A 25,224-nucleotide genomic window follows, 5' to 3' on the forward strand; every position below is an offset into this window, starting at 1 on the left:
GGAAGTGACCTGGATGCAGGGAGCCCTGGTGTGTGTGTGAAGGTAGTATGTGCCTGAGTGAGTGAGCACGCTGTCTCTTTAAGAAAGTTCTCAGAGTCAGGAGCCTGAACTAGGCTTGTTCAGACACAAGCAGCTGCCGGCAGCTCTGGCCCCAGAGAGGCAGCAGCACACGCAGATTCCCCCTGTCCCGTCACCCTGGCTCAGTGGAAATCGGGTACCTGGGTTGGGGGGAGGGGATCACGCCCCCCATCAATCAGCACCTCCCCCCTGCAGAGCAGTCAGGAGGATGCTCCCAGTCGGGGTGGACGGGCGACTCCGGGGTGAACAGGGGATGGGGGGACAGGAACAGCAGCAGCTGCACCCGTGGAGCAGGGCGGAGAGGGCCCCTCTGCTCCGGAGCAGTCACCTGACTCTGACGGCTGGTCGTCCAATTTCCCCCTGCAGCTCAGGTCTATCCCACTCCCCCACGCAGCTGCTTATCTGCCTCCCTGTGCCGCGTTCATCAGCCCAGCGAGCCTCTCGGCAGCAGGTCAGGTGGGAATCCAAACCCTGCGCCCGGCACCCCTTGGGTGGGGCACCCGTCGGCCCCTAAAGGCCGGTCCTGGGTGGGGAGCAGAATTGATCCCTCCACTGTCCCCTGTGGGAAGAGTTAGGGAGTTCAGTCCCTGATTTTTATTTTCTGTCTCTCCAGCACTTACTTGGGTTTGTTCTCTGCCTTTCCATCCCCAGTTCTGAGATTTCTCCTCTCTTCTAGCAGGTGATGGGGTGGTGAGGAGAGCGAGAGCAGAATCCTCACCAGGAAGATGCTGAGCTCGCCGAAGCGCATGGGGAATTACTGCGAAGAGCCAAAGGGAGCGTGTCCAGCCCCCATGAGCAGGGAAAAGCTGGTGAAAGTTACCCCAGACCAGAGAGAGAGCAGGGAAACCACTCAGAGGAGAGAGTGGATGAACCCATGGATTGTCAGGGAACTCACAGGGACCTCAAGGAAACTATGTCCCAGGAGAAAATCCTCACGGAAAAGCGAGAGACTACGTGTAGTGAGTGTGGGAAAAACTTCCACTACCGCTCAGCCCTTATTCGACATGAGATAATCCATACGAAAGAGAGACCCTACAAATGCTGTGAGTGTGGGAAAAGCTTCAATCGTACCTCAGCCCTTAGTAGGCATCAGCGAATACACAGAGGAGAAAGACCTTATGAATGCAGTGAGTGCGGGAAAAGCTTCACTCAGAGATATACCCTTAACTCTCATCAGAGAATCCACACAGAAGAGCGACCCTACAAATGCTGCAAGTGCGGGAAAAGCTTCACTCAGAGATCAGCCCTTATCTCTCATCAGACAACGCACACGGGAGAGCGACCCTACGAATGTTGCGAGTGTGGAAAAAGCTTCTCTCGGAGCTCAAACCTTACTATGCATCAGAGGATCCACACAGGAGAGAGACCCTATGCATGCAGTGAGTGCGGGAAAAGTTTCAGTCACTTCTCCTCCCTTATCTCTCACCAGAGAGTCCACACGGGAGAGAAACCCTATGAATGTTGCGAGTGTGGAAAAAGCTTCTCTCGGAGCTCAAACCTTACTATGCATCAGAGGATCCACACAGGAGAGAGACCCTATGAATGCAGTGAGTGCGGGAAAAGTTTCACTCACCTCTTCTCTCTTACCTCTCACCAGAGAGTCCACACAGGAGAGAAACCCTATGAATGCAGTGAGTGCGGGAAAAGCTTCTCTCGGAGCGCAACCCTTGTTACACATTACAGAGTCCACACCGGAGAGAGACCATATGAATGCTGCGAGTGTGGGAAAAGCTTCACTCATAGTTCAGGCCTTTCTAAACATCAGAGAATCCGTAAAGGAGATAAACTTCATAAAAACCTTCTCTAGAGCTGTCAGAAGATTTTTTCTTTAATTCTTTTGACAGTTCCCAGGCAGTGAGTGTTAACGCTGTTTGCATCTTTTGCACACTGTAGTTCCTCAGCTCCCACACATGAGTTGCCCAATTTTGGAGCTCGCCCGTCTTTGGGGTGGATCCTGTGGTCCTTTGTATCAACTCCATTGTCCTGCGAGTCATGGGAGTGTGTGTCCTTTCTACCAGGAATGTCATCACCCCAGGTGGGGGAGATGGGGGGTGTCTTCAACCAGCTACATTGAGATAAAATCTACGTGGGTCTCATCACTGTGGTTGCCATGGAGTTAGCTAGCTTGAGTTCACTTTCCTGATGTAATAAGACAGCTATTCTTGCAGTAAAGACATGGGCTATGGATAGTCAGTGGGGTTATCTAGCACATTTCCTCCTGATCTGACCTAATCACCGTCACCTTTCCTTGTCTAAACAAACCTGGAGATTCACATTTGTACTCCTCCTCCCAGTGCAAAGTTATTGTTAGAGACGTCAAGTTCCTCTTTGAGGACAGATTGTCTCATTCCCAGTTGTTCTCACATTACCCTGGGTTGTGCAGAACAGCAGTTATTTTGTTGACTTTTTTCTCATTTAAAATATATTTAAATATGATGAAGAGCTGGAGCAGTGTCAGGGAAATAAGGGTCATTTTAGGCTCTGTGACACTGGAAGGAGATGGGGCGACTCAGACATTCCATCCTTCCCCATCACCCCAGAACTGTTACCTTGTGCCTGAGCCATGCACAGTTCACCCCTTCGTATTCCTTCGCTTCCCAACGTGTCTGGTGGGGTCATGTTCTTGGCTGTCCATGCTTGGGAATGGTGCTTGTACACGTCTTTGATCCTAAATCAGAGTCAGTCTGGCAGGAGATGAAAGTGTCAGACTTGGAAGGGGATTTCAAATGGATCCCAAGCACCGTTCAAATCCCTTTTCCCTCAATGGCAAAGCTGCTTCTGGGAAGGTCGGCTGTTTTTCTCCCATTATGAAGGTGCTAAAACTCCTGTAAATAACACTAATGAGAGACGTATCAGAGGGTAGCCGTGTTAGTCTGGATCTGTAAAAGCAGCAAAGAATCCTGTGGCACCTTATAGACTATCAGACTTTTGGAGCATGAGCTTTCGTGGGTGAATACCCACTTCGTCGGATGCATGAGAAAGCGCTGGGTGAAGCAGGTTTCAGTGGATCATGGGAGAATCTCTCATCCTGATTCTGAGACATCAGATGTAACCTAGTCTGGAATTTCACTTTTAAATTAAAATGAAAGTGTCTTCTACCTCTCTGTGATATGGGTTTTCTATCTTTCATGAAGGCTCCTTGGTCATATAACTGCATGTTAGTTTTGTTTGACAGAATGCAGCTCAGATTTTTTGGGAAATTTCAGACAAATTACCATTTTTTTACTTCAGGTTTGTTTTTCCCCCTATTCCTGCATGATGACATGAAGAAAATTCAAATGCAGTTCAGTCAACAGGAGAGAATACTCCAAGCTGTTGGACATATTATCAAAGAAACAGTCGTATGTTTAAATCTCCACTCTGAAAAGGTGAACAGCAGCAGACCCCAAATGGGTGCAACTGACCGAAGTAAGTGCACAGGGTAGTTCAGTTGTTTAGGTCAATATTGTCTCAGATGATCCAGGGATAGAATTCCACAGCAAGTGATTCAGAACTAGGAAAATGCCCAGGTATTTGGTTCCCAAGGTATTTGTGACCCAGTCCCTACAGGAGGTTACTCCTGAAGAGATCTCCTAGCTAATCCCAACATTTGGGAAATGCTGTCTGTGATGAGGTGCATCCACCCTGACCTGGCACTGCTAGGGTTAACTGCGCCATGTGGGCTGAAGAGGCCACACCCCCTCACCCTCTCTGGGCATGTGCCGACTGGAGACGGAATATAAACGGGAGCAGCTCAGCCTGGGCGGACTGGGAACAAACCTATGTTGTTGGCACAGGGTGTCGGGGCGGGGGAGCCCAGGGCTGGGGTGGCAGGGGCTGTGGGGGTGGGAAGCCCAGGGCTCAGCAGGCTCCTCTGGCGGGGACCCCAGGGCTGAGGTGGGGGCAGCCAACATTTTTTTGCTTGGAACGGCAAAAACCTAGAGCCGACCCTGCCTCCACGCACCGTGAGGTAGGTATGAGCAGATCATTATTATCCCTACTCGAAAGAGGAGAAGCTAAGGCTGAGAAAGGAGAATTGACTTGTCTTAGGTCACACACCCAGCCAGTGGCGGAGTTGGGAATAGAACCCAAGAGCCCTGATTTTCAAACTTACCATCGGATCTTGAATTTCAGACAGTGAATGACCTGAATAAAGTGCTCTGATGAGCTCCAGACCAACAACAGTGATAGTAATTATTCAGCAAGTATTTGAGCAGTTCACGATTCTCTCTAACATTGCAGTTCTCCTCAGAGACCATTAATGCAGAGAAGCAGCAAAATTCATCAAACATAGAACTGGTTCTGACTTATTTCATTGCTCTTAAAAGAGAACAACAAGGACCTGAGTCTCGTCCCTGTCAATAACCCCCTGCTCAGCCAATCAGGGATAGAGACTGAGGACGGGAGGCTGAGGGTTCTCACCAGAGAGCCCAAAGGATGGCCCAGGTCATAGATGGGGATCACTGCCCGAGCACTATTTCAGCCCCATATTTTTGGGTGGACCTCCCACAGTGGGAGCTGCAGAGCACTCCCCCGCAACACACACACACACACACACACCCTCCTGGTGTTGGGAGGGGAACAGGTAAAAGGACAAAGGAAGCAAGAGAAAAAGAGGAGGGAGGAAGATGGGAAGCAAAAAGAACAAACCCTAATGTCCCCAGTGATTCTAAGGGACAAAATCCCAGGTGCAGAATAAAGTTCTGCCTCCTTAAGCTCGTGTCTTCCATGCCTAGAATTCAACTGTCACCAGATGGATCAGACTGAACAGGTTTCAAACCTCCAGGAGGCTCTTACCTTCTAAACAGGGACGGCTGTTTTCTAGTAAAATCACTAAAAGGGAAGGAGAAAACTCAAGAGGTTCCTCCTGGCGCTCACGTCCGTGAACCCGAATACTCTCTCAGTCCTCAAAGAGAGACCTGGAGAAGGAGACTTGCTGAAGCAAAGCCACAGGGGTCTCTGAGGTTTCCCTGGCCCCTCGCCCCTGGCTGATGTCAGCATCTCTCTGTGAGGTCACCACCTCCCCACCACCTCTGACCAATAGTCTGAGGTCCTGCAAAAGGCCTTTGTGATGTCACTGCCACACCCCTCCCTTGCTGTGCCAATGTCCTGCCCCTGCCTAGGCACTTTGCAGGTTTGAGCTACTCCCTGTGGATCACCCCACTCAAGGAGCGTTCGTTCTAGGCAGCAAGCTGGCTAGACAGGGAAACATCAGACACTGCTCCCAATGCTACACTCAGTTTTTCAGAAATGAGTCGACTTTATGGCCAGAAGAGACCATTAGAGCATCTAATCTGACCCTCTGCATATCACAGGCCTCCTGTAGGACACAATACCTACTTTTGAGGCAAACACATTCCAGAAAGGCATCTAGTCTTCATTAAATGACATCAGGAGATGGAGAATCCACCACTTTCCTTGGTAGCTTGTTCTTGTGGTGAATCATCCTCGCTGTTTGAATTTTTGTGCCTTAGTTGTAATATGAATTTGTGTTTCTTCACCTTCCAGCCATTGGGTCTTCTTATGCCTTTCTTTGCTAGATTAAAGAGCCCTTAAATACCCAATCTTTTCTCTCCATTAAGGCATTTCAATTAAGTCACCTTTCAATCTTCTTTTGATAAGCTAATCAGGTTGAGCTCTTTCAATAGCTCACTAGAAGGTATTTTTTCCAGTCCTCAGAACATTAGGTGGCTCTTTGCTGCCCCAGCTCCAATTTCACAACATCTTTTTCAAATGAGGACACCAAAACTGGAGGCAGTATTCCAGTATCAGACTCACAGATGCTGTGTCACCTCCTGTGATGTTATTGACATAACCTGTAACTGTATAGATGACCATTGTGACCACTGTTCTATATTTGCAGCCAATATTACAGGGAAGTGGTCGTGTAAGGGGTCTATGGAGAGGTTCTGATTGGCTGAATATAATGATGCTTTTTCTAGATGTGTATCATTTTTTTGTAGTTGACATTATGAATATTGGCTCTATGCTGCCTGTATTTCAAACTTGTGCTCTGCTTCAGGGAATGATACCTTTGTTTAATTGATGAAAACATAAACTAGACACTTAGAGGATTGGAACTGATTTCAGCTGATGGACAGGTTTGCTAGGTTTTTATGCATTTGGACAGCAAAATGTTGAGTGTTCACATTCATTTCAAGCATCCTCGTATGGTGGAGCTCCTGAACATAATGGAGAATGGAAATGAAATTTTTTTTCAAGAGGGCACCTGGGTTTGAACAAAGGACCACTTGATCTGCAATCAAACACTCTACCACTGAGCTATACCCCCATTACAACAGGAATATGGAATCGTGGTCTCCAGGACTTTGAAGGACAGACCCTGCTTCATCGAGCTCCTTTGCCATTCCCAGACCACAGGTGGTTTTAAAAATGGGGTTTGATTAAACTTCTTAAATGTGGTAAACACCACAGCTTGCACACCCACTGATATAGCTTCTCCCTATGACAGAGCTGCCACCTCCTGGGGAAGTGGATTGACTATACCAACAGGAAAACTCCCCCTCAGCATGGAGCAGTGGTTCTCAAGCTGTGGGTCAGGACTGTAAAGTGGGTCGTGACCCTGTTTTAATGGGGTCACCAGGGCTGGCATTAGACTTGTTGGGTCCTGGGGCTGAAGCCAAAAGTCTGAGCCCCCCCCCGGGCTGAATCCCTCAGGTTTTGGTTTTGCCCTCCCCCCACCGGGGCTCAGTCTTTGGCACTCTCCCCCCCACCAAGTGGGGGGGCTTGGTCCCTCTTTCCAGGGCTATGTATTAAGTTATTTTGGCAGAAGGAGGTTGCAGTGAAAGGACGTTTGAGAAACCCTGGCATAGAGCATCTCCATTACTGAGCTGCAGCAGCATAGCCTCACTGTTTGAAACATTGACCTGGCCTTAGCCTCTGAATATGTCTAGGCTTGGCTCCCTATGGCACTGTTGTGATCAGACGCTGAAAGTACAGCCATGGAGACACCACACACCAGCCTTGCCTAGCTGGCAAGGATCAAACCTTCACAGAAAGACACCCATGGTTTTCTAGCCCAGCTACCTAAGGCCTCAGCCACAACCACTTAACACAGGGGCCTTTCTACACTCTGGTTCTGTTCTCACTGAAGGGTCATTACAAATTGTTTGCTCAGACCAGCTTCCCCAGCACACTCACTGCTGTGCAGCTCTGTACGTGTGGCCATGGCTGAACAGCAAGAATTCCTGCCCATTTCCCTACTGGCTGGAGCATGATTAGTGTGTGTTTGTGGTTAATGATGTTGCTGTTGATTGTTCATTCCCTGCCTTGGCAATTCAGACAGTCCCTTTTCCGGTTGTATTGCCAGCACCTCTGTGATTCCAATAACAGAGGCAGGTTTTCTCTGGGCACTGAGATTTTTGAGGGCGTTGGTGGCTCCGTTCTTTCCTCACCCTGGAGTAAACTCAGCTTTTTATTCCATCCTTGATGACTCATGGAATAACAACAGCAGCAAGAAGAGGAGAGTGAATATCTCATTGCCAGAGGGAAGGTGGACGCATTCCCTCTGTCTGACCATTGCCATTGCAGGAGAGAAGGTTTCAGTGGAATCGAATGCCCTGGCTCAGACAATAGACACAGGGAGGTTTTGCTGTTCATGGATCTGTGCAAAGGAAATTGTGGGTCTGTGTGAAAATGAGGAGGGATATGAAATGCCCATGTGGTGGTGCCTAAGGCAAAAGGGAACCCTAGAGGATTAGAACAGGATAAGTTCTCAAGCAACATGTTTCTTACTCTGCCCATCTGTTAGTTTTGATTATTATCGATGGAAAGATTTTGCCATTGGGTTCTGTGTTTACACAGAAATTGACATTTACCAACAAATACGTAATTCTTCCAAGCCTGCCTAGTCTGCCGGTGGTGAGTTTAGAGGGACACACTCACTCTTCCCACCCCCCATGCCAGGCCTGTGCTCTCCAGAATGTCGACTTCCCACAGAGCTGGGATCCTTCCCTCATCCCCCCCCAGACCACTGCCCCACCCCCACTTCTGGGGTCCCCTCCCAACACTGTCCAACTCCCCTGCTGGCAGGATCCCTTCCTATTCCTTTCATTTCCTGCCTCCCCTCTGAGTGAAAGCTCTCCATTGTTCCCACACTGGGAACTGAACCCCGGCCACCTGGGTGAAAACCAGGAATCCAGATCACGAGACCATATGGGACTTGTATAGTCAATAGCACGTTTACACATTCACACCCAACAATTCAAAGTAGCCATTCAAAAAAACTTCAAAAACAGACTTCAAAGAGAAATTGCAGAGTTACAATTGATTTGCAAACTTAACACCATTAATTTGACCTTGAATAAGGACTGGGAGTAGCTGGCTCAGGACAAAAGCAATTTTCCCTCTCTTGGTATTGACACCTCCCCATCAATTTTGGGGAGAGGACCACATCCACCCTGACTGAATTAGCCTTCAACACTGGTTCTCCCCTTGTACGGTAACTCCCGTCACTTCGTGTTCCAATCTATATTTATGCCTCTATCTGCAATTTTCACTCCATGCATCTGAAGAAGTGGGCTTTTTACCCACGAACGCTTATGCCCAAATAAATCTGTTAGTCCTTAAGGTGCCACCGGACTCCTCATTGCTTTTAATACTAAGCTGATCTTAACCCTTTCAGTACCCTTACAAACTCAGATGCTTCTCACCACAGGCTGGCTGGGGGCTTTTCAGCCAGGCTCTCCCCTTTCATCAGCACTTCAGTTGCTTGGTGTGGGGGTGTCTGTAGACGCAGGTGGCAGAGAGAGATAAAGCCTGGCAAATGTCTCTCCTTTTATCATGTCCTTTCTTCCCTCATGGCTTTGCCCCCCCGTACCCCCCTTCAGAGTCAGGTGAGCATCACTGCGTCTCTCCAAGCAAGTCTGAGCAATTCCCCTGGGGTGTCCTCATGCAGGTGAGTCATTGCATTGTAGCTCCCTTGCTGGGCAATGGCTGTCGATGGGTTGTTTGACACCCTGTCCGGGTGTTGGTTACTTTCCTTGCTGTTGCCACTGGGGAGCTAATATTTGGCTGACTCCCCCACCTTACAGCACAGTGACAACCACACTGCACAATTCTCATAACTTCCTATGCATGAATGGTCTACATCTATGGGTAGAGAAATGACTTTCAGCAGATCATATCCTTTCCCTGATACCTTACAAGTCATGCTCTATATGTAAGATCACAATGATATGAAAATGAGGATTATGGGGGTTACAGCCGCTCCCCCAAAGGTATAGAATGTCACACTGAGATTCTGTGTTCATTTGTTCTGTAACAGCATTACAGAGATCCAATGACTGACCAATGGCATTTCCAAGTGCTAAAATAGCAAGCGATGTCGGTCTCTCATTGGCCATCAGCGACTGAAGATGTGGTTTAATGAGCCGGAGCTTCAAGGTGAGGGTGGCTCTGTCCACTGCCTTCCATTGCGCTGCTGGGCCCCAAGTCCCTGGTGGCCAATATGTGACGCTGGGATAAGAGAGTGAGGTGGCAAGTGGCGGCAGGACTTTTGTCACCAGGGTCTAGCTGCCCAACTTCCTCCTGGTACTGCTGGCCCCCCATCGCCTTCAGGTAACCCAGGAACTAAGGCAGGAATAGGGTGAGGAAGCAAGTAAAGCCGAGCAAGGAAGGCAAAAGTGAATCTTGTCTTCATGGGCCGCTCGCAATGACGTCCTTTTTCTGTGCCACAGCTGACAACAACATCCCAGACAGAAAAGCAGGAGGCCAAAAAGAAACCGAGCAGCTGCTGAAGTAGTTCAGTTGGGAGCGTGCTAGACTAACAGGCTCTTCTATCCCCCTTTGTGCACGGGTGGGATGTTTTCTGAAAGTGCAGCAGTTCCTTTAACTGCCATGAGTCCCTCATTTCAGGCTATGCAGCAGGAAAAGACAGCATGGGCTTCTGCACCGAGCTGGCCCACCTGACCTTTCATTCTTCTCTTGCTCTTTGTCAGCAAGGGGAAGAAAAAGTAGCTCTCCCTCAAGCTGGAGTCACAAGGGTGACATAAGGACGACTTCCTGAGTGCCCGCTCCAGTCCTCTGCTCTGCCAGCTGACCCATCGAAGGGCTGCCACCACTTTCTCCAGGTTTGTCCATCGGTCTGTGCCAGGGTGAGCAAGAGCCAAGCAGATGGAGTTTCTCTAGTGTAGTGGTTATCACATTTGCCTAACATGCAAAAGGTCCCTGGTTCAAAACCAGGCAGAAATATGCTGGCTTCCTTTTCCCAGATCCCCTTGCTGTTCAGGAAGGTCTCCTCCTTCTCCTATTGGCCTGTCCATGGGATAACTCCAACCCCTGCATGACAGAGGGTGCTGACAGCAGTGGAGAAAGCACCTTGGCATCAGGCTGGAGAACCTAGAGGAGTGCGGCGTGTTACCTTTTGGAGGCTTGTGGCTTGGCCTCCTCTGCTGTTGGAGGTTGGCCGGTGGAGGCCGGCTCCTCCTGCTGGCCTCCTCTGCGTGACTTGCCAAAGGAGGAAGTGAGGCAGGAATGGGGCAAAAGAGGAAAGTCGAGCTGAGGAAGGCAGGGCAGAAGCTAAGCGCCTCAGTGCAGCTAAGTGGGGTTAGTAGAGCGTCACCATTCGTTCTGCCAAGCCTGAGGAGGTGCGGTTGGCTGCTGGGAGGCAGAATCCTGTGCCTGCGTCTTGGCTTCCCAGGGGTGGCTCCTTGCAGCCCAGGAGAAGCGGGGTTCTGGGGGGAAGGAAAAGCAGCAATGGCGAGGCTGAGTGGGCTCCTTTCTGGCCGAGATGGTGAGTCTGGGAGTTGCCTGTAAGCCATAAGTGGACTTGGTGCAGTGAAAACCGCTGCTCCATTCTGGCTGACCTGGGGAAGCCATTAATGACTTGGGAGTGGGGGCAGGGCACTGCCTGTGAGCAAAGTCGTCTTCTTCTCTCCTGCCATGGGGAGCCCGGCCTTAAGCCTGCCCAGCATGCACTACAGCTCGACCATTAAGCCTTCCTGTGGCATAACTGAACTACGGCCTAGCGTAATAAGGTGTAAAGTTTAGATTGTGAATTTATCTTTAATTTCCATGGTAACTTACTTTGATCTTTTATGCCTACCACTTATAATCCTTAAAACTCCATCTTTCCGTAGTTAATAAATCTGTTTTATGAAACTGGTGTATTTTGCTTGAAGTTTTTGGGAAATCTCAGCTCCATTACAAGGCTGGTTCATGTACTATTCACAGTGAGGGAGGGGTGGACCCTGCATAATAAGATCACTATTGTGTCATACAGGAGGCCTGTGATATGCAGGGGGTAAGATTAGATGCTCTAATGGTCTCTTCTGGCCATAAAGTTGACTCATTGCTGAAAAACTGAGAGTAGCATTGGGAGCAGCGTCTGATGTTTCCCTGTCTAGCCGGCTTGCTGCCTAGAACGAACGCTCCTTGAGTGGGGTGACCCACAGGGAGTAGTTCAAACCTCCACAGTGCCCGGCCAGGGGCAGGACATTGGCACAGCAAGGGAGGGGTGTGGCAGTGACATCACAAAGGCCTTTTGCAGGACCTCAGCCTATTGGTCCAAGGTGGAGGGGATGTGGTGACCTCACAGAGAGATGCTGACATCAGCCAGGCAGGACAGGGGTGAGGGGCCAGGGAAACCTCAGAGACCCCTGTGGCTTTGCTTCCGCAAGTCTCCTTTTCCAGGTCTCTCTTTGAGGACTGAGGGAGTATTCGGGTTCACGGACGTGAGCGCCAGGAGGAACCTCTTTTGAGTTTTCTCCTTCCCTTTTAGTGATTTTACTAGAAAACAGCCGTCCCTGTTTAGAAGGTAAGAGCCTCTTGGAGGTTTGAAACCTGTTCAGTCTGATCCATCTGGTGACAGTTGAATTCTGGGCATGGAAAACTCGAGCTTAAGGAGGCAGAAGTTTATTGCGCACCTGGGATTCTGTCCCTTAGAATCACTGGGGACATTGGGGTTTGTCCTTTTTGTTTCCGCTTTTCCTCCATCCCTCCCTCCTTTCTCTTTGTCTTTTGCTTCTTTTGTCCTTTCTCCTGTTCCCTTCCCAACAGCAGGAGAGGGGGGGGGGTGTATGTGTGTTGCGGGGGAGGGCTCTGCAGCTCCCACTGTGGGAGGTCCACCCAAAAATGTGGGGCTGAAATAGTGCTTGGGCAGTGATCCCCACCAGTGACCTGGGCCATCCTTTGGGCTCTCTGGGGAGGAACCCTCAGCCTCCCGTCCTCAGTCTCTACCCTGATTGGCTGAGCAGGGGGTTATTGACAGGGAGGAGACCCAGGTCCTTGTTCTCTTTTAAGACCAAGGAAATAAGTCAGAACCAGTTCTATGTTTGATGAATTTTGCTGCTTCTCTGCATTAATTGTCTCTGAGCAGTTCATGATTCTCTCTAACCTTGCAGTTCTCCTCAAATACTTGCTGTATAATTCCTGTGCACTGTTGTTGGTCTGGAGCTCATCTGAGAGCACTTTATTCAGGTCATTCAGTGTCTGACATTGAAGATCCGATGGTTAGTTTGAAAATCAGGCCTCTTGGGTCCTATTCCCAACTCTGCCACTGACTGGCTGTGTGACCTCAGACAACTCAATTCTCCTTTCTCAGCCTCAGCTTCTCCCTCTTTCAAGTAGGGATCATAATGATCCGCTCCTACCTACTTCACAGTGCGTGGAGGCAGGGTCGGCTCTAGGTTTTTTGCCGCCCTAAGCAAAAAAATTTTTGGCTGCCCCCATCCCAGCCCTGGGCTCCCCCTCATGTAGGAACTTTACACTTCTCAAGCACTAAGGGGGTTGGAAAACCGCCCCCGGATTTAGAGCGGCTGAAGGGGTTCCCACCCCCCCACACTCGATCAGGAGACACACAGATTAAGTGCCGACCAGGTGCGTACCACTGGAACACGCAATGCATAAAGCACCAATCAGGGGAGGGGGCGAGGAGTTGGATTGGGGTTGCACATGCGCATAATAGAATGATTTATGTAACCATTATAATAAAAGGATGTGGAAACCCCCCGCTTGGGGCGCTCCACCAGAACAGACTGACGGACTTGGCTTCATTTATTGCTACACCCTCACACCCTCCTGCTGCCCAGGCCCTGGGCTCCCCCCCCCCTGCACCCGCTGCCGCCGCAGCTCTGGGCCTCCCCACACCTGCTTCCCCCTGCCACCCCACCCCTGGGCTCTTCCCCCCCCACCCACACCCCCCTGCCATTCCAGCCCTGGGCTCCCCCGCACATCCTGTGCTGCCCCAGATCTGGGCTCTTCCCTTCCCCCCCAACAATGCTCCCCAACCCACACACCCCCTGCCGCCCCAGGCCTGGGTGCTACCCCCCACCTGCACCCTCCTTCCACCCCAGCCCTGGGTCACTGGTAACTCGCTCCCAGGATGGGTCATTCAGCAGGAATTTTGGATGTGCACAGAACACAGACAGGATTGGTTCCCATATGGTTACAGAACTGCAGTAAAATGGAACAATTTTCAGCTTGTGTGATTGGAGGATACCTGGATGCATATTATAAGACTTTCCTCCATAAATGAGGAAAAGTTGAGGTGCCTTTATTATTCTTTGTTTCTATAGGGAATTTGCCAATGCAATATCACTGTCTTCCTTTCAAACAAACAAAACTAGAAAAAAAATGGCAATCACTGTTGAAAATAGCAACTCCAGTTCTAATAACCCCTGGGAAGCATTTCTTGCTCAATTTTATCCTACTTTTTCTACAGCAAATGACAGTGGATCAGTATATTTGATTTGGGAGAAATGAAGTAACAGCTGCCCAAATTGAGCTTGAGCACTCCTGAATGTTGAGGTGTTCAGATCTGGAAGGCAGGTGTTAGAGTCTCTTTCTGAACATTAGCTAAATCTGGAAAGGAAAAGTCAATTTCTGCTTCCATGACTCAGAAGGGGAAATCCTCCTATGTGCCTGGTACTGTATCTAGATGTAAGTGGGGGAATGGTCCTGCTATTGTGGGGAACTTTCCTGGCTTCTGCACTACCCCGGTGAAGTGGGCTGGCAAAGGATCTGAGTCCTCACTCCCACTTCCTTTACCGAGAGGCCTCCCTGCCCTTGAGGACTCCCCTGCCACTCTCCTGTCTGGCAGAGTCCTCGTAACCCCAACAAGGCTGGGCCCAGGATTCCTGGGGGGCTCAACCCCCAACCCTTCTGTGGTCACCCAGGACAGGGGCTAAGGTGTCCCTCTCTTTGCACTGCGCACCTCCCTGACCCACTGATCACATCATACAATTTAAAGCAAATACAAGTTATTTAACAATCAAATTTAAAAAATAAGAAAAAATGGGAAAGGTTAAAGGAAAACACATCACCCCGCTCTGGGGCAGGGACCATCACAAAAAGTGTCTCTGGACATCAGGGCACTTCACAGTCTGTTCCTTGTAGGTCCCAGGCCACCTCCTCAGGCCCTGGCTGTGCTGCAGGGACGCTGCAGGTTGGACACTTGCTCTGGCGGTGGCCACACACTCTCAGCTCTGGGTGGCAGGACCCTTCTCCGCAGCATCACCCCCGCCCTGTCAGGGTTACGATCCCCCTCCAAGTCTGGCCTGCAGGGCCTCTTGGCTGAGGCGTCTCCCTGTGCTGGGCCCACTGCCCAGGGTCCCCCTCGCTCTCCCCAGCTGCTCACCGCACCCAGCTCCGGACTGCTCCAGCTCCGCTCTGCCTCAGCACGGCTGCTGCTGCTGCTCTGCCTTCAGCTCCCTGGGCTGCTTGTCTGGCCTCTCTGGCTCCAGTTGTTACAGCTCTGCTCCCAGGGCAGGGCTGCTCTCTCTGGGCTGTGCTCTGGCTTTGGGGCTGCAGCTCTGCTACCATCAGCTCAGCTTGGGTCCCCTGCTCTCTCCTTAGCTCGGCCCCACTCCATGTGACTCAGACAATTCCAGCTCACAGGGAGGACGGGACCCCCCTGGCCTCCTGACTCCTTGAATAGCCTGCCCGCCCTGTCAATCAGGCTGCCCTGGAGCACTGGCCTCTCCACATTGTTCCTGGGGACTGTCAGTCTCAGGCTCCTGATTTCCCATCGACCCCTCCTTTAGTGCTGGGCGCTAGCAACCAAACACCCCACTGAATGTTAATAAGGGGCAACAGTCCCCTTACATAAAGCATCTAAATCCCCTGGGCACAGCTCGCCAGGGCACAGCTTGGGAGCTGCACTGGGAATAGATCCTGCAGGAAATCCCTTCCCCCCCTCTGCTAGCTTGTGTTTTGTTACAGCCCTGGAGATAATCCCGCTGCCTGCACGTGTTCCGCAGAGAACAGAGGAGCAAATTCTCTCCCTGTTCCCCCTTCCACAGCCATTAAAGGACGGAATAAACCCCCAGCAGCGCCCTGCCCCCACGGAGTCCCCCTGTGTAAGGAGAGAGATGTGCAGTGACTAGGGCTCCAGCTCAGCGTCACCAGGTTTATATAACTTTTGGTGATGCCCAGAATGGTCCAAGTCCTGCCCGTCTTTCTCGCCCCAAAGCTGTGGGAGGGAGTTTGGGTACATGAGGTGCAGGCTCTGGGATGGGCAGGGGTTGGGGTGCAGGGGAGGCGGGGGGTGGACCCTGGGAGGGAGTTTGGATGTGGGCTCTGGGCTGAGGCAGGAGTTGGGGGCAGTGGTGGGCTCTGGGAGGGAGTTTGGGTGTGGGCGGGTTGTGGGATCTGGGCTGTGTCAGAGGGTTGGGGTGTGGCACCTATCTTGGGCAGCTCCCGAGTGACCCACACCCCATCTGGCAGCAACTCCTACATGGAGGAGGCCCGGGGCGTGGGTCTCCTGGCACCACTGCCTGCTGGCACCACCCCTGCAGCTCCCATTGCCGCAGTTCCAATGGCAGAGTTGGCACTTGGGGTGGGGGCAGCGTGCGAGAGACATGCCCCACGGGGGCTGCAGGGATGTGCCAGATGCTTCTGGGAGTGGTGCGCCGTGCGGAGAGAGGGTGGGCAGGAATCCACTTTAGTCCCGCTGTACTGCCGGTAGTGGTGGCAGGAGCCCCCAGACCCTTTCAAATCATCCGGGGCCAGCTGCTCAGGCTTTCTGACTTTCTGATGGGGAAGCAAGGGGAAGGCACATGTGCCCCTCATGAGCAGTTCTGGGGAGTCTTTTTAGGGCTCCTGGAGTAGGCAGCAGAGAGGTGCAGCCTCACCACCAAGTCTGTTTCCCTGGAGGGGAGAGGGGGCTGCAGGGTGATCTCCCACCTCTTGCATCCGACGAAGTGGGTATTCACCCATGAAAGCTCATGCTGCAAAACGTCAGTTAGTCTATAAGGTGCCACAGGATTCTTTGCTGCTCCCACCTCTGTGCATCCAGCAGCCTGTGCTCCCCATTGCCATGCTGGAGCCTCCACACTTATTTATTGACAAATAAAATTAGCAGAATTTTAAAATATTGTGCACAGAATTTTTTTGGTGCAGAATCTCCTCAGGAGTGAGACTGACTCAGGGAGCCTCCTTGGATTGTCACTGCTTGGTGAACCACTCAGCCACCACACCAATGCACAGAGAGTGCCAAGCCCCACTGCTATGTGGGGCTGGGGGCTGGGGTTGGGTCATACACATTCAGACTGTGCGCTCCCCCCGCTACAAACCGCTGCTGATTTCCCAGTTAGGACATTAGCTGTTACCGATAAGGTTTGTCTGTGTTTGGTTTTTTTAATCTCATTGTTAGGTGTGAGAAGTATAAACTGTTCAATAGGTTCCATTAGTTGGTTAATAAGATGTTTATGAAGTAAATCACTGGCTTTAAAATAAGATCCAATCTGGAGCATATGAACTATTGACCCCTGGACTCCATCTCTGAGAGGGGACTTGTTTACCATCAGGGAACAGGCTCAAACCAGTCCAAACCGGTTTTTCCCGCCAAAACCAGCCCTCAGCGTTCCATCTCCTCAGCACTTTTCCCGCCACAGAAGTGATATAAGGACGTGCTCAGCGCCTGCGCGGGGCCGCCCCCCCCCCCAGCGACGGCCCCTCCACGGTCGGGTCTTCCCAGCGCTCCCGAGCCGGAGAGTGACGAGCCCCCTCGGTCCCGCCGTGAGACTGAGGAACAGGAGGCCTGTCACCCCCATTCCTGCCGTCCTGCATCCCTGGTGTCCAGCCTCCCACGGAGCCCCCCGGGGAGTGAGAGACCCCGGGGGGGGGGGCACTGGGGCTGGGCAGGAAAGTGACTCTGCCCCGGGGAACCTGGGAGAAACCTCAGAGCTGCCTCAGCCCCAGTGGGATTTGGGGGCAGAGACTGGGGCCTGGCGGAGGGGATCCTGTGGTGTGGGGGAGATGGGGTGTCAGGCAGGAGGGAGAAGCTGGAGTTGTAGGGGAAGGTCAGTGGGATGCGGGGGTTTGAACTGTCTCTGTGCAGCCAGGAAATTCCGGGGTGGAAGTGGCGGGCGGCGGGCGGGCGGGCGGGGAAGGGGGTTAATTGGATCCTGTCCCTGTTTGTGCCACTTGCCTCTCGCCCCGATACAAATTCTCTCCAGTTCTGCCCCTTTTCTCTCTCAGTGACTCACACGGGCTATAAAATCTGGGGCGATTTGGCCCCTTTCCCCTCCAATGATCAGCTCTCCCGTCCCCCCCGATTTCCCCCGTTCTCCCCATGAGTCTCAAACGTCAGTTTAAAATCTTCTCTAGTGAGGGGCATTTTCCCACCCGTTTGATCTGCAGCGATTTCTCCTTGTGTAGGTGGGAAATTGTTGCCCTGAGTCATTCCCCAGCCCATGACTGCCCCTGGAGTGGGGTGGGATGGCTCAGTGGTTGGAGCACTGGCCTGCTAAACCCAGGGCTGGGAGCTGACTCCTTGCGGGGGCCATTTGGGGATTTAGTTGGGGATTGGCCCTGCTTTGAGCAGGGGGTTGGGCTAGAAACCTCCTGAGGTCCCTTCCAGCCCTGATATTCTATGAGATGCCGGGTCTCTGCCAGGGCAGGGAAGGGAGGCGCACGTGTCCCCCATGGGGACTGCCCAGACCCCAGTTTCCCAATCCCAGTTGTTGCCCCCTAACTACCAACACAGGTACCCCCAACCATCAGTTGCCAGTCACCCGCCCATCCCCCACTGCTGCCCCCTTCGCTCATCCAGGGACCTTTCAGCTCCCCCTCCCCCTCCCTTGCCCTTTCAATCAGCTCCTCAAAGGGCTTCCTGCTGCCCATGGCAATGGTGGGGGTGGGGGGAACCATCACTTTGTGTTTATGTATTGGACAGTCGTATAAAATCCAGTCCAACAGTCCCCCTTTTCCACTAGTTCGTTAACAGCCAGGGGTGAGCTGGAGCCGGTTCACACGAACCCGTTGTTAAATTTAGAAGCGGTTTTAGAACCACTTGTTAACTGGCTTCCCTGCGAGGGAAGCTTGGATGGGCTCTGGCTGGGAAGGCTGTAATTCCTCCTCCCGGCCGCCGGGGGGCGCTGCGCTGCGAGAGCCATGTGAGCTGCCTCCTGGCCCTGCTGCTGCTCCTGCTCTTTGGAGCTCTGGCCCTGGGGCTCCTGCTGCTGCCTGGTGGGTGCCCGGCTGCCTCCTGCTGCTCCCAGCCCCCCCCCACGTGTGAGTGTCTGCAACCCTCCCCCGCCCAGAGCCCCCTGCCTGCAGCCCCCTGCCGCAGCCAGCCCCTGAAACCCCTCCCCAGCCCCTGTCTGCACCCCTGCCCTGCCCCCATTGCACCCCTGCCCTGCCCCCAGCCCCTGTCTGCACCCCTGCCCTGCCCCATTGCACCCCTGCCCTGCCACCCCCATTGCACCCCTGCCCTGCCCCCAGCCCCTGTCTGCACCCCGCTGCAGCCAGCCCCTGTCACCTCCCCAGCCCCTGTCTGCACCCGCTGCCCTGCCACCCCATTGCACCCCCTGCCCCCAGCCCCTGTCTGCACCCCTGCCCCTGCCTGCACCCCTGCCCTGCCGCCCCATTGCACCCCTGCCCTGCCCCAGCCCCTGTCTGCACCCCCTGCCCTGCCAACCCCATTGCATCCCCTGCCCTGCCGCCCCCATTGTACCCCTGCCCTGCCCCTGCCCCTGTCTGCACCCCTGCACTACCCCCATTGCACCCCCACCCACAGCCCCTGTCTGCACCCCTGCCCTGCCACCCCCATTGCACCCCTGCCCTGCCCCAGCCCCTGTCTGCACCCCTGCCCTGCCACCCCCATTGCACCCCTGCCCCAGCCCCATCTGCACCCCTGCCCTGCCCCCATTGCACCCCTGCCCTGCCACCAGCCCCTGCCTGCAGCCCCTGTCACCAGCCCCAGCTGCCCCTGCCCCAGCCACCCCTGCCCCCAGCTGCCCCTGTCCCCTGCCCCCAGCCAGCCCCAGCCAGCCCCTGCCCCCAGCCAGCCCCTGCCCACAGCCACCCCTGCCCCACCCCTGCCCACAGCCGCCTCTACCCGCAGCCAGCCCCTGCCCCCAGCCAACCCTACCCCCAGCCACCCCTGCCCCAGCCACCCCTGCCCCACCCCTGCCCACAGCTGCCCCCTCCCCCACCCCTCCCCACAGTAACCCGCAGCCAGCCCCTGCCCACATCCCGCCCCTGCCCCCAGCCACCCCCCTGCCCACAGCCACCCGCAGCCAGCCCCTGCCCACAGCCGCCCCATCCCCGGCCCACAGCCACCCGCAGCCAGCCCCTGCCCACAGCCGCCCTCTGCCTGCAGCCAGCCCTTGCCACAGCCACCCCCTGCCTGCAGCCAGCCTCTGCCCACAGCCACCTGCAGCCCGCCCGTCTGCATCACCTGCCCACAGCCAGCCCGTGTCACTCCCTGCCTCCAGCAGCCAGCCCCACATCCACTGGTGCCCTGCAGTTCCCAGGGCAGTAACCCTGCACACCTGCTTTAATGAGGGGGCAGGAGCAGCTGGGACCCACACATGTGCACACCCTAGAGTGACCAGACAGCAAGTGTGAAAAATCGGGACGGGGGTGAGGGGTAATAGGAGCCTATATAAGAAAAAGACCCAAAAATTGAGACTGTCCCTGATCACCACCCACACATGTGAAACGGAGCTCAGTTCTAGTTCAGCCCCATCTTTTTAAAAAAGAACTTTAGGTAGGGTTAAAATACATCTGTATTTTCCTGGACATGTCAGGCTTTTCGGTTCTTAATCACCTCCTGGGAAAATATGGACGTATGGTAACCCTATTGGTACAAAAAATACATGCTGTCACACATCCCTTAAATCAGAACTTTTTATAGGGAACCTGTTGTTAAATCAGAACTTTTTATAGGGAACCCGTTGTTAAGACTTTGGCAGCTCATCACTGTTAACAGCGATATAAAATCCCCTCAGATCTTGATGTTTTTCTCTTGTGTTATCAAATACGCAGTGTGAGTTGAGAAGTATCGCAAACCCCATGGCAAATGGCCTCTGTGAGGGGTTGCTTCCCACAGTGCAAAGATGCAGCCACCTCTGGGGTGGATCCAGGGTGGCCATTATTTGCTAGTGACAGGCCATGGACATTTTTTACCTATTTTGTCCCTCCAGGCCTTCCATTCTCCTGTTCAAGAGACATCCCCCAGGGCTCCCTCTGCCTGTGTGACTGGCCAGCAGGGGGCGGTGGTCACTTTCTATCCACTTCTCAGGCACTGTGAGGTAACAGTGTTGCTGGGTGGGGTGGGGCTGTGGGGAGATAGCAGCTGAAGGGGGATTGTGGTAGGGGGAGGCCTCTGGGTGGCTGGGCAGGGGGTACCCTAGTGAGGTTGGTGGGTTCTGGAGATTTGGGGTTTCAGGGGGTGGTTGTGATGTGCTCAGCCCTGAGGCTGTGGGTCCTGGAGGTGGGTATCGCTGGGGGCCTGTTGGCTGCAGAACAGCCGGGTGGGCGTCTCTGGGGAAGCGGGACAGGGGATTAGAGGAGCCTGGTGCTGTGCCAGGGCTCTGTCTGGGCTTCCCCGCAGACTCCTGGGATCGCTGCCATGCCCAGTGCACAGAGTGTGTGTGGGAGAATCCCGGCGCTAGGCCAGGGGTGCCCCTGTAAAGCACCAGGATCCCGCAGGGGAGGAGGGGGTGCCAGGCAAAGGGCAGGGCAGATCCTGCTGGAGGGCGGGGGATCCTAGTCAGGCAGTGAGGGACTGAGTTCCCAGTGGGGTCCCTTTGGGGGTCTTCGGCTGTTGGGGTCTCTTGGTGGGGGGAACCCTTTGGGATTCCCAAACTGGCAATGAAGGTCTGGTGGGGGTTCTCTGGCCGGTGGGGCTCTGAGGGGTATCTGAGGTCCCTGGCCAGGGACTCTGGGGGCTGGGTCCCAGGGAGTATCTGGGGGGGGGGCTGGCTGGGGCTCTGGGGGCTGCTCCTGACCTCGCTTCTTCTCCCTGATTAGCTTATGCCAGAATCCTGGCTCCAAGCACTGCCCGGCATTCCCCGGCCTGGCCCAGTCACTGTGATAACTTTCTAGCCACTTATCAGACACTGTGAGGTGAAATCACAGATTTTTGCTCTTCTCCCCTCTTGAAAACTGCAGGAACTTCCAGTTCCATTGTCCTAGATTGTCCAGTCCATTGTCCAGTCCTTGTCCTGGATCTGGGGGATGAGGGAGGTGGGAAGGGGGTCAGCGCTGCCGCACAATGGCCTCTTCCACAGCGTTCTGGACTCATTGTTTCTGAACTCTGGTTTCATTGAGACCATTGTTAATCCAGAGTCACTGTATGGAAAGACAAGGAGTGACTCCGGATGGACAGTGGGGCTAATGAGATCAGCAATTCTCCCTGTGAGGAGGGGCTCTCATTAGCTGCTCTCCCCAGAGAGCTAAAGGAGGGAAGCTGCTCAAACGCTCTGTCCCTCTCTGCTCAGGATACTGGGGTTCAGCTTCCTGGGTCAGACGCTGCAGCCTCTGTTGTGATCTGGGAAACCAGGCTTAGCAGCTGCTGCTCCCCCAGTGGGGTTCTGTGCTGGGAAGTGACCTTAATTAAAGCTGCTTCTCTGCCTGGCCCAGGGGATGACTTTCTCCAGCTGGTCCTAGCCCCCTAGGGCAGCCCTGGGCCCTGTTAATACTAAATTCTGAGCCAGAGTCTCCAGGTAACTGAAAGACCTCAGGGAAAGTGCTGGGGACTGGCAAGAAAGTGAATCTGCACAAAAAGCCCCTCCCTATTTCTCCTCCCATTAGTAATTGCCAGTAGAAAACCCAGCCATGGGAGAGCAAAGCCCCAGGAATGGGACTGTCCCAGCCCAGAGGGGCAGGGAGAGGACAGGGAAGGAGAGACTGAAAGGGGCAGTGGGAGAAATGAGGGGGAGAGATTTCTGAACCCAGACACATGTATTGCTGCATCCTGGGCAGAACCACTTTCCAGTGAACAAAACAGGGATCAGAGAGAGGAAAAGCCAGTTCCTGACTCCATATTCCCCTGCTGGGGTGTGGCTGCCGTGGGGTCAGTGTCCTGGGAATCCCCCACAGTGACTCCTTTGGTTCTGCTCTTTTCTAGCCTTGTGTTCAGAGACTTTGTTAGGGGGTGAGGGCAGTGAGAAGGGAGGTAAAAAATGTGTCTGGGCTTAGCATGGCAGGAGGGGCCAGATCTACATTGTAATAAACAGACTGAGCATTTCCCAGCATGGCAGAATCTAGGGTGTCTGTCTGCAGGGAAGGGGCCTGGGGGAATTCTGATGTGAAATTAACTAAAACTGGTTCTGAAACGCCCACAACTGCCCTTCTCCCCCAGACAGGCTGCAGAATGACGTCCATGTTTTGCTCCAGCTCATCCCAGCCTGGCGTGGGACAGGGAAGAGAAATGGCTGCAGTGGAGCCAACTCAGGTAGAGATTATTGGGGGGTTGCTGGTGGGTTCCTGCTGGAGGAGAGGGACAGCAAATACACCGGAGATGGGAAGGTTTGCACAGTCTGGTCTGGAGGTTGGAGCGGGGCAGGAAATTCACAGCGTGGAGAAAGGAGGAGGCCAGGGTGTGGCAAACCTGCTGGGAGTTATTTAATAAGTGCCCTAGATTCTAGGAACAGACCCAGGAGGTTGGGAGGTGGAAATGCCCTAATTTGTGAAGAGAGAAAATAGCCCACCTACATGGAGCTAGTCAAACTGACCAGACTCCCAGTGTTGGAGCCTGAGCTCACTAACCAGCGGCTGCTGTGAGATATGAAGGGGGCACCCATGAGTCAGGCTTATTGGAGCTGCCTCCCTTCATATCCGGCTCCTCACAATGGGGAGGTTATTGGCTTCCTACCAGGAGCTCTCCCTGACCCTGCTAGGGCTCCATCTCCTGTATCAGTCGGTGGCTAGTAGGTGTGTGATGGATCTGCTGGGAGAGACAAGGGGCTCTCTCTTCGTCCCCTCACCCTGGTATTTGCTGGATACGCTGAGCAGGGTGGGGGTGGGACTTTGTTGACTGCGATCCACCCAGAGCTTCCATTTGATTGGCTCCTCTCTGCCACAAATAGTGGGGCTGTGAGTGGGGAAAGAGATTCTGAGTGTTGGACTCTTGCTCTTTCAGGGGCTGGTGACCTTCGAGGAGTTGGCTGTGCATTTCACCAGGGAAGAGTGGGCTCTGCTGGACCCCACTCAGAGAGTCCTCTACTGGGATGTCATGCATGAGAACTATGAGACTGTGACCTCGCTGGGTAAGGGTTCCTGTCCCCTCGGTTCTTGGAAGGGGAAATGAAAGATAAAGTTCACGCCAGCCCCACAATGCCACCTATACTCTGTCCTGTTTCTGCATCACCCCAATATGCCAGTGACACACACACACTGCCACAGACCCTCCCTGCTGCAGAACACTTTGGGAACAGAGCACAGGAGCCGTATCGCACAGTGTCAAATAGCTCCTGTTTGCTCAAGTGAAACTGGGGGTTAGGTCTGGCATAACGGTTCCATACCCCTAATCATTTTTGTTGCCCTTTTCTGAACTTTTTCCAATTCCAATATATCTTTTTTTTTGAGATGGGGCAACAACATCTGCATGCAGTATTCAAGATGTGGGTGTATCATTTGCTGTTTTACAAATATGATATATGATATTTTCTGTCGTATCTATCCCTTTCTTAATTATTTCCAACATTGTTCGCTTTTTTTCACTGCTGCTGCACATTGAGTGGATGTTTTCAGAGAACTATCCACAGTGATTCCAAGATCCATCTCTCGAGTGGAAGCAGCTAATTTAGACCCCATCATTCTGTATGTATAGTTGGGATTATGTTTTCCAATGGGATGCACTATGTGCTATCCTGTCATCCAGTACTGCTGAGATCCTGCATTCAGTGATATCCCTGCCCTTCCTGTTCCCTTTCTCCACTGAACCCCACCAGCCCATGCTTCCTGTTCCCAGCTTCCCCAGGACACTTTCTCTGTCTCTGAACCTCTCGGTGCATCCTTGAATGCTGGCTGGGAGTATCCAGACAGGGGATCTCCAGCAGCAGAACACTGAATCTCACCCAGGATTACAGATGACACAACTCCTCACTGCTCTGGATTGCACCCCAGCATGTGAAAATGGCCTAGGTTGGTAGTGACATTTCTTGAGACATGCAGAGTCTTGCTCCCATATCACCAGGTGTGATAACGATAACAGGAAAGGCCGAATATGGGAAACTGATTGTTCAGCTTGCTTTTGACCTGCATCATATTTTGCAATATATTCCAAATAAGGAAATTAACGTGCAACGTATATGTCATTGTTTGGGGTTTTAAGCTTTAAAAGGCTTGTGTGATTTTTAGCTCAGGGGGACAGTATTCCAATAGCTGTTGCCCCCTGCGCACTTTTAACCAAGAAAAGAGCCTCAGGCTGAGCTGATTCAAAATCAGTCATGTGGTCGTTTTCCACAACAGCTTCAAGAGGTCCCTGTGATGGAATGTAAATGTCTTCACACCTTCCCCCTGCAGGAGACTGGCTGTTTGACCAGCTGTTTGCCTTGCTGTCTCTGAGGAACTGCTCTGTGGGTGTTCCCCAGAATTGTAACTTTTTCAGTAATATCATACAGTAAAATCTCATAACTTTACATACAGTGTTACTACACATTTTAACAGGAGGATAATATTCAGTAGATTATGCGTTTTCAAATGATACCTCACAAGCCATACTGTGTACAAAATTGATCATAATTTTCTAGAAGAGTGAACATAGGGGTGTAGACTGACACAGTGTCTGAGTGTGTGTTCCCAGCAGATATGTGGGTATTTCAATCCCTCATAAGCACAGTGTTCGGCATCTTCAAGGACCTGGGGAACTAGTCCTGGAAATTCACTGGTTTACCAAGTGTGACACTGGATGGAATTGTGAGACACTTTGGTATTAATAATAAAATAATATTATAATCTGATAAAATTGCAATG

General features: G+C 52.8%; 1 pseudogene; it reads left to right on the plus strand.

Annotated features, from left to right (window-relative positions):
• The window catches only part of LOC120381574, a 158,454-nt pseudogene that overhangs the window by 122,098 nt on the left and 11,132 nt on the right, over window positions 1–25,224 (plus strand).

Source organism: Mauremys reevesii, linkage group 14, assembly GCF_016161935.1.
Source record: "Mauremys reevesii isolate NIE-2019 linkage group 14, ASM1616193v1, whole genome shotgun sequence".
Taxonomy (NCBI): domain Eukaryota; kingdom Metazoa; phylum Chordata; order Testudines; family Geoemydidae; genus Mauremys; species Mauremys reevesii.